This window comes from Nannospalax galili, unplaced genomic scaffold (assembly GCF_000622305.1).
Source record: "Nannospalax galili isolate Female #2095 unplaced genomic scaffold, S.galili_v1.0 scaffold680, whole genome shotgun sequence".
Taxonomy (NCBI): Eukaryota; Metazoa; Chordata; class Mammalia; order Rodentia; family Spalacidae; genus Nannospalax; species Nannospalax galili.
Genome location: NW_008348218.1, coordinates 3,822,286 through 3,830,533, shown reverse-complemented (window position 1 = coordinate 3,830,533; position 8,248 = coordinate 3,822,286). Strand labels below are relative to the sequence as shown.

The 8,248-nt window shown below is 40.0% G+C and overlaps 1 protein-coding gene across 5 annotated transcripts in view; it reads left to right on the top strand.

The window, feature by feature from the left end:
• Positions 1 to 8,248, top strand: part of Wrn (WRN RecQ like helicase) — a 135,191-nt gene that overhangs the window by 21,944 nt on the left and 104,999 nt on the right. The window lies entirely within an intron of this gene.

The window sequence follows — 8,248 nt, the reverse complement described above, 5'->3', positions numbered from 1 at the left end:
TCCAGCTTTCTGGGACCCAATCTCTGGGACCCCGTCTCTGACCCCAATCTCCGGGACCCAGTCTCTGGCCTGATCTCCGACTATTAAGAGAAGACTAGCATATTTATATACCATGGGGGTAGTGGTAAAAGCTTTTAGATACTTTGTGAGATATTCTATTTACATGTGGAAGTGGGTTTCTGCTAGACTGTTGTCTACCTGTAAAAACCACACACAGGAAGGCATGGTATGCATAGAGCCAAAGGCCATGTTTATGTCAAGGCATCTGTGGCGGCCACTTCAAAGGGAGAGACAGGAAAGATGCCAGAAAGCACCTTGCTATGAAAAGGAGCCCGCGGCACATTCCCCGAGCTGCATGAGCTGTCCGGTGTGAAGGGGCTTTGACTTTTGCATAACAGAGGTCTCCCAACAATTAATGAAAATGGAGAGATTCATCAGTGTCTCTTCTTTACCCCAGTTCTATGTTCTGTGTGCCTTAGGTGTAGTGATTGCATTGTAGATGTTTTGATTAGACCTGGGCAATTCATAGACAATGAATGAGTGTGACCAGTTGTGGTACTTGGTAATAGTCTCCGACTGGTGCAAAATAAGCTTCTTTGATGAGTGGTGACTGGGATATTTGTAATATAAAGGATATATATTTTGCACATAGTAAGAAATTACATTAGTCTAGGGGTTGTTACGGGCTTGGGTTTTCTCTAAGATCTATGACCACTCCAGCCATGTGTATTTGGTTGTTTATAGTACCACACTTGAGTTTCCTCCCATTGAGTGGGCTTTTAGTCCAATTAGGTAGCTGTTGATTGCCCCCAAGATAAAAGTGCCACTACTCCACCAGGGTCATATGCTGTGCTGGCCATTGATGTAGTTATTTGGTCTTGAAGCTGGTGTTGGACCATTGATTGATGTTTTCCCTTGGCACCTTCATATTGCTCTCCAAAGCTATGAGAGCTAGCCTATAGGGGAAGTGGTTGGGGGTCAGTTCCAGCTCTATTGCTCCAAATCCTCTGTCTGAAGTATGTCCTGTCTTCACCAGTAGGCTCTTACTTTCCAAGTTCTGGGAGGCCACCAAGGGCTGTGGCAATGGCCTGTGTACTTTTGGGACCACCCTGGCCAACAACTCATGGAAAGTTTCTTCAATCTGGGACTGTTTCTTGTTATGTAGCCTTTAGCTATACACAAGGACTCATGTAGAGACTGTATGTATAATTTGTTGTAAGGTTTTGGATAATATGATTCCTTCTGAATTTTTAAAATTAGTTAGGCACTATCTCCCCCCCCCTTCCGCCATAGTTTCCCCATTTAAAGTGTCCCCATTTCCCCCTTGATAATACTGGTCTCCTATGGTCCCACCTCTTTGAGCTACTTCTTTTCCTTTATCCCCAAGGTAGCCCTCCCTCTTTCTTCCCATTTAAATAGCCCCAATTTTATCCAATTCTCCCATAATGAAAAGGAACCAGGGAAGTAAAAGGAAGACCTCTTAAGAGTATCTCAGAGGTCTTGAATATTGTATCATGCTTATTATTTTTTCTGTATTGCTATCTGAACATAATAATTCCTCAGCCTTATTTCAGTATTTGAATATTATTCTGCCTTGTGTAGTCTATTAGTAATCCATTCAATTCTATTTTTATTTGGGGTGAGCTTTTCATTTCCAAGATTTTCTGTCTTTTTCTTCTTTAGAATCTCTATTTCTTTGCTGAATTTCTGGTCCAGATTGCTGAATTTCTCCCTAAGTCTTTAATTGGCTTTATTTCATTTATCTATTTATTAGAACACCTTTTTAGAATGAGTCTTTTAAGTTGTCAGACATTTCCTTATCTGTGAGTTCAATTATTTCAGAGTTAAGAACTTTTGGAGGAGTTGTGTTCTGTGCTTTTTCATATAACTGTAACTGAGTTGCAGTGTGAGTCTGTTTGGAGAGATATCTCTTTGGGTTTTCTGGTAGTCACTATCAGTCAGTGAACAGAGTTCTCTTGGGAGGCTCAATTTCCAGAACTACTCAGAGAAAAGGCAAACCACCATAACAGCAGTAACACTAAAACAAAACAGATGGAGAAATACTTTAGTAAAATCAATTAAAGACAACTTTACACTTGCAATACCATAGGAAAAATAGTGTAAAATAAACTACAAAGTTTAAAATTACTAAGAATGCTGTAATCCTAGTACTTGGGAGGCTGGGGCAAAAGGATCACTGGGTTCAAGGCCAGCCTCAGGTGCACAATGGATTTTAGGGCAGCCTGATCTATAAAGTGAGACCCTGTCTAAAAAAATTAGCAAAAGTAAAATTAGCAATAATAAAATAAAGGGACAGGTATCAAGATTAAATAAAAGGAAAGAAAAAAGGCAAAAGGATGTGAGACAGAGGAGGAAATAGCAGTAAAAAATTACAAAGTAAAGAAAAAATACATAAAAATTAGATAAGGATAAAGTTTGAGACTTTAAAAATAAAAATTACTAAGAATATGATAAAGGAAAGCAACAAATAACTGGAGTCCACCAAGTCTGGGGTGGGTTGTGCATCCTCAGTGGGGTCTGCTGCAACCCCTCCCTTCTCTGTGGAGTTGGTGCTGTGTTGTTGGATCAGGGCTGGGCCAGTCAGGGGTAACTTACCATCTCACCACATTCACTTTAGAGCATACTTTGTATACCAAGAGCTGCTTGTGGTCCCACCGAGCTTCATGGCTTAGAGTCTAGTCAGGTTCCTACTTAGGCATTCAGTGGAAACATAAACATGGAATAATGCCCCCAGAATGTATGGTAGGGTGGGGTAAGCACGCAGAACATAGTTCTGCGCCGGAGAGAAAGACTCCAGAGGATCAGACCTGCACGCTGCCTGCAGGTCTCGGCATTTTCAGGTGATTCCCAATAGCACACTGGGAGGGAGGAGGTTGGGGAAATTGATAGCTCCCAGGATCTGGGCTTAGAGTTCTTAGATCAACAGGATGATAAACTACAGGTGGAAGTGAGGCAGTTCTGGTGGTCAAGCAGTCCACAGCTGGGGGCTGGGCCTTTGAGTTCTCAGCCTCCACAATAATCTACAGGCATGTGGCCTGCTCCATGCCTTATCACAGCCCACGCTCTATGTTGCTTAAACTCAGTGGGTCCAGTCTGTGTCTGATTCTTCTCTTTCCGTGGCTGCCTCGCTTGTCTATTTCCTACCCAGACATTGTGGTAGGTGGTCCCCAGGCTTTTAAGTCCATGTTGAAAGGTCCCAAGAATAGGTCAATCTGAAACAATAGAATGCCACCCCCTCCTCCAGAGACACTTTGCTATAGAACTCTGAAGTATGGGGAGCAATGCAATGGGTATTTCTCCAGCACTAGCCAACCACACAGGAGTGGTCACTGTCACACCAAATCTCCTCAGTGGATATAAGGCTTAAGAGTACTGTGAGTTTCAGGCTAGGCGTGGTGGTGCTCCTCTTTAATCGCAGCACTTAAGAGGTAGAGGCAGGTAGGTGGATCTGTGTGAGTTCAAGGCCAGCCTGGTCTGCGTAGCAAGTTCCAGGCCAGCTGGAGCTACAGGGAGACCCTGTCTCAACGCCCCCCCCCCCAAGAGCATATGAGTTTCTCCTAGGAGTTCTGGTCTTCTGTCACCGGGACAACCTGCCTTACTTTGACATTTACAGCTTTGGTTGTTGTCTCCTTCCGTGCCCCTCAACTTTCTGAACTTGGAGCTGTGGACTTTTTTCTACCTTTCACTGTACGGTCTTTCTGTTTCTCTCTCTGTCTCTGTGTCTGTCTGTCTGTCTGTCTGTCTCTGTCTCTCTCTCTGTCTCTCTGTCTCTCTCTCTCTCTCTTTCATGCTTTTTCTCTTTTCCTGATACCTTTCTTGACTTCTGGTACTTCACTTTTAAAGTCTGCCGTAACTCACAAGTTCTCTCTCTCTCTCTCTCTCTCTCTCTCTCGCTCTCGCTCTCGCTCTCGCTCTCTCTCTGGCTTTTAGCAAAGATTGGGATACCTATTCACTTTAGCCCTCAAGCAATTAAGCAAGTCAGTTACTATGGTAACAGTAGGTATTAATTTACTTACCTTAGTTAAAGGAACAAAGAAATCTCTCAGCTCATCCACTGAAACTCAGCTTTCTCCTGAGACTGGCCTTATATGTCCATTGTCTTACACATGGCTGAATTTCGAGTGGAAAAATAATGCGCTTGAGCTGAATCTCTACTCTGCTAGTGTGGGACAGAATATAGTTTAAACACCGGGCAATTTAAAATATACCCGTTCTTAACTAATTTGGAATGTGGTCTTAATTTTTTTGTTTGCTCTGAGTTAAATTTGAAATGACTTCACCAGCTTTTTTTTTTTTTTTTTTTTTTTTTTTTTTTTAGCACACTGGTAATCTCAGCACTGGAGAGCTGGAGGCAGAGGAATCATGAGTTCAAGGCTATCCTCAGCTACATAGTGAGTGAGAAGCCAGCCTGAGCTACATGAGACTCAGTAAGCCAAAACACCCCAAACAAACAGAGCAAAGAAACACTGGGTCTGGGGTGCGGCTCTGTGGTAGAGCACTTGCTAGCTTGGTGAGGTAGTGGACCCCATCCACTGCACCGTCCGTGGATTTACCCCAAAGATACAACCTTTTCTTTTTTCTGGTCGTTTTAAGACAGAGTCTCCCTGTAGCCCAAGCTGGCCTGGAACTCTATGTAGATCAGGCTGGCCTCGAACTCACAAAGATCCGCCTGCCTCTGCCTCCCAGGTGCTGGGATTAAAGGCGTGCACCACCAGGCCCGGTTTACCAGATAACTTTTCATAACGGTAACCATCTCACTGCTGTCAAGTCAAATCACTTCAGTGTGTTTTTCATAATTTTGACAGATAATTTATTAAGATTTAATTGGCTAGTTTTACCAGCACTATGAAGTTTCCCAATTTAGCTATCATAAGGCACATTTTGCAACTAATTTATCAGAAATTTTTTTTTTTTTAAACCAATCTGGTCCTATAATCCCACCAGGAGGCTGAGGCAAGAGGATTGTGAGTTCAAGGAATCTTTGTCTCAAACAAACATGAAAAAAAAAAAAAAAACACAAAAAACTAGACTTGGCCATGAAGTTTCATTCTTACTAGAAATTTTGTGAATGCAGTATGGAGATTAAAAAGTGACTGGAATGTGGTGTCAATACTAATGAGAGATTTTCTGATGATAGAGTGTGTTATTTGTGTTCTGTAGTAGAAGTTGGCAAACTGGCCAGTGGCCCACATTCAACTTGTTGCTGAATGATTTTTATATTTTTAAGTTACTTAAAAAAGAGAAGCAAAAAACTAATAATATTTTGTGAAATTGGTGTAAATGCTGTGGTTTTAATGTCTTTGGATAAAGTTTTGCTGTGACATAATCATATTTATTTACCCAAGTATTTACGGCATTTTTTTTTTTTATAATGGCAAACTGAGTAGTTGTGACAGAGACGATCTTGTCCCTGAATCTTAGACTATTATCTGACTCTTTAGAAAAACAGTTTGTTTTGTAGCATATTTTCCAGTGTTTTATGGAATGAAAAAATGTAAGCTTGGCTATTTATAAAAATCCTCTGATTAATGAAAGGAACATATGTCATTATGGAAAATTTAGATTACAAAGGGACACAAAGGAGCAAACTAAAACAGTTATTTTGATTCTTCCGTGTCACCCACAAATAACTCATACCAAGGGACATCTGGGTACACATACTTGACTGGATAGACCATAACATATATGACAAAATGCATGAAGTCTTGTGGGTGGGCTATGGGAGGGTTACAGATGGGGAAGGGGGAGTTCAATATGATTAAGGTGTATAAAAGCCACAAAAATTCAATAAAAAATATATTTGAAACCACCCTATCCCCCCCAAATGAAAACAATATGCTTGAATACTAGTGAGAAGCTCCCACTAGTGTTTGAGTACTTTAGGGTAGAGGAGAAGTGGAGCCACTTTGCCACACGCTAAGATCATCAGAGAGGCAGGCCAGCTTACACCTTAGCCCTAGGATAATAGATAATTTGCTTATCACCTTAGCTGTAATAGGAATATTTAAAAATCCTCACAAACTTATGGGAATCCCATTGAAATATTTTGGTTTAATTTTAGGTAATTAAAATTGAACTGTTAAAAACATTATGTTTGTCCAGGTTTTATTGACTCAGTTTATACAGGACAAATTTTTATTATAATTTATTCTCACCCATTTCGAAGAAATTCTGACTGTAACTTGACACAATTGACTGAGTGTTCACTTTGATGTGATCCAATAGTTTGTTTCTAGAAACTTATGAGAAGTGGGTAGACATTGCCTAACACCCCATCAAGAAACTCCTCACAACAGATGGTGAATTTACTTATTAATATTATTCCTGTCTTATGGTATTAAGATAACCATTGAGAGAAAATGTTGGACAGTTGTAAAAATGGAAATATATTTAGTAAGGATATGATTAAGATGGCTGAACACTCCCAGAATGGAAAGTAGATGTAAGAAAGGATTTTGTGTAATATGAAGGCGTGTGTAAGATGCTTTAGATACCTAAAAGATGGGACTTAAAGTTGATATATATAATCTTGGAATTTCTATTCAAATATCAATTGAACTTTTACTTAAATCAGTGCAGTTATTGATCTAATCTTGCTATTACAAAAATTGGCTTAAAAATAAAGTATATTTTGGATCAATAAAATGTTTAATTAATGCTGTGTGACTTTTTAAAAAATCTTTTTTATTTTTATTTTTTTGGTCTTTTTGAGACAGGGTCTCCCTGTAGCCCCAGCTGGCCTGGAACTCACTATGTAGATCAGGCAGGCCTTGAACTCACAGTGCTGTGACTACAGGCATGCACCACCACACTTGGCTTAATGCTTAAAGAAGAGTAGTAATAATATAGCAAAGTCAGTGTGTGTCTCAGACATTTTAGTAGTATTTACTATTAGTTCAGAGTTTTATGTGTGGGGAGATATATATATATATATATATATATGCGCCATCAAAAGGAATTAACATGTTTCTTTGTTAAAGTAAAAGCTCTTGGATTTAAAGAATGTTTGTGCCTGTGACAATTTATTTAAGGAGACTAAATTGCTGAAATATTGGTTAATGATAAAAAAGGAGTTTTGGGGCTGGAGAGATGGCTCAGTGGTTAAGAGTACTGGCTGCTCTTGCAGAAGACCTGGGTTTGATTTCCAGCACCCACATGTCAGCTAACAACTGTCCATAACTCCAATTCCAGGGTAATCCAACACCTTCTGACCTCTGTGGGCATTACACATAGGTGCACTTACATACTTGCAGACAATACACTCATACACATAAAATAAAAATAATAAATAAAATTGTTTTTTAAAGTAGTTTTTAAAAAAGGAGTTTTTAGTCTGTTGAGGCAGAAGCTCCTCTTTGACATTTGCTGCCACTTGTGCTAGTGAAGTTTGTGTGTGTGTGTGCGTGTGTGTGTGTGGGTGTGTGTGTGTGTGATTATTAAGTAGTCTTTGAAGAATATATTTAGTTTTGATCAGAAGTTAGATAGTATAAGACCCAGTATATACTGTAGCATTAGTAATGGAGAAGAATGAATAAGTGATCATTTTTTAAGTCAGAAGAAATGGAAAAAGTATTCCAGAGGTTAGAGTTGGTGGAGTGTTTGCCTGGAATGGCCTGGGTTCTGTCTCAAGCACCACATAAACCGGTGGTACACACCTGTAATCTTAGCACTCAGGCAAGAAGAGCAGGAGCTCTCCAGAGTTCAGGTCATCATTGGCTACAGAGTGAGTTTGAAGCCAGCCTCGGCAGCATGAGACTCTGAAAAAAACAAAATCAAACAAACAAAAAAATGGAATCCAAAGGAAGAATGGAAGATTCATACTAAACCAGGGTTATCAGGAGTGGGAGAGGGCTAAGTGAGGGTGATGTGGTGTGAGCATCGCACAGGACAGTGTGTGCGTGTATGAAACTGTCCAAAATGAAGATGTGTACTACACTAGAAAAAGGAAAAGGGAAGCGTGTTCGTCTTATATTTAATAATGACATTTTATTATTATAGTGTGTGAGTGTGGGTGTACATGTGCTGTGGACAACTTTGTGAATTGGTCCTCTTCTTTATGTGGGTTCTGGGATTGAACCTGGGTTTCTAGGCTTATGTAGTGAACACCTGGGACTTTGAGTCATCTCACCAAATCCAGAAAAGTTTTCTTAATACTACCTGTGAATGAGATGAATTTCTCTAGTGAGAGATGACATGCTCAAGTTGGGATACCAAAATTAAAAGAGAA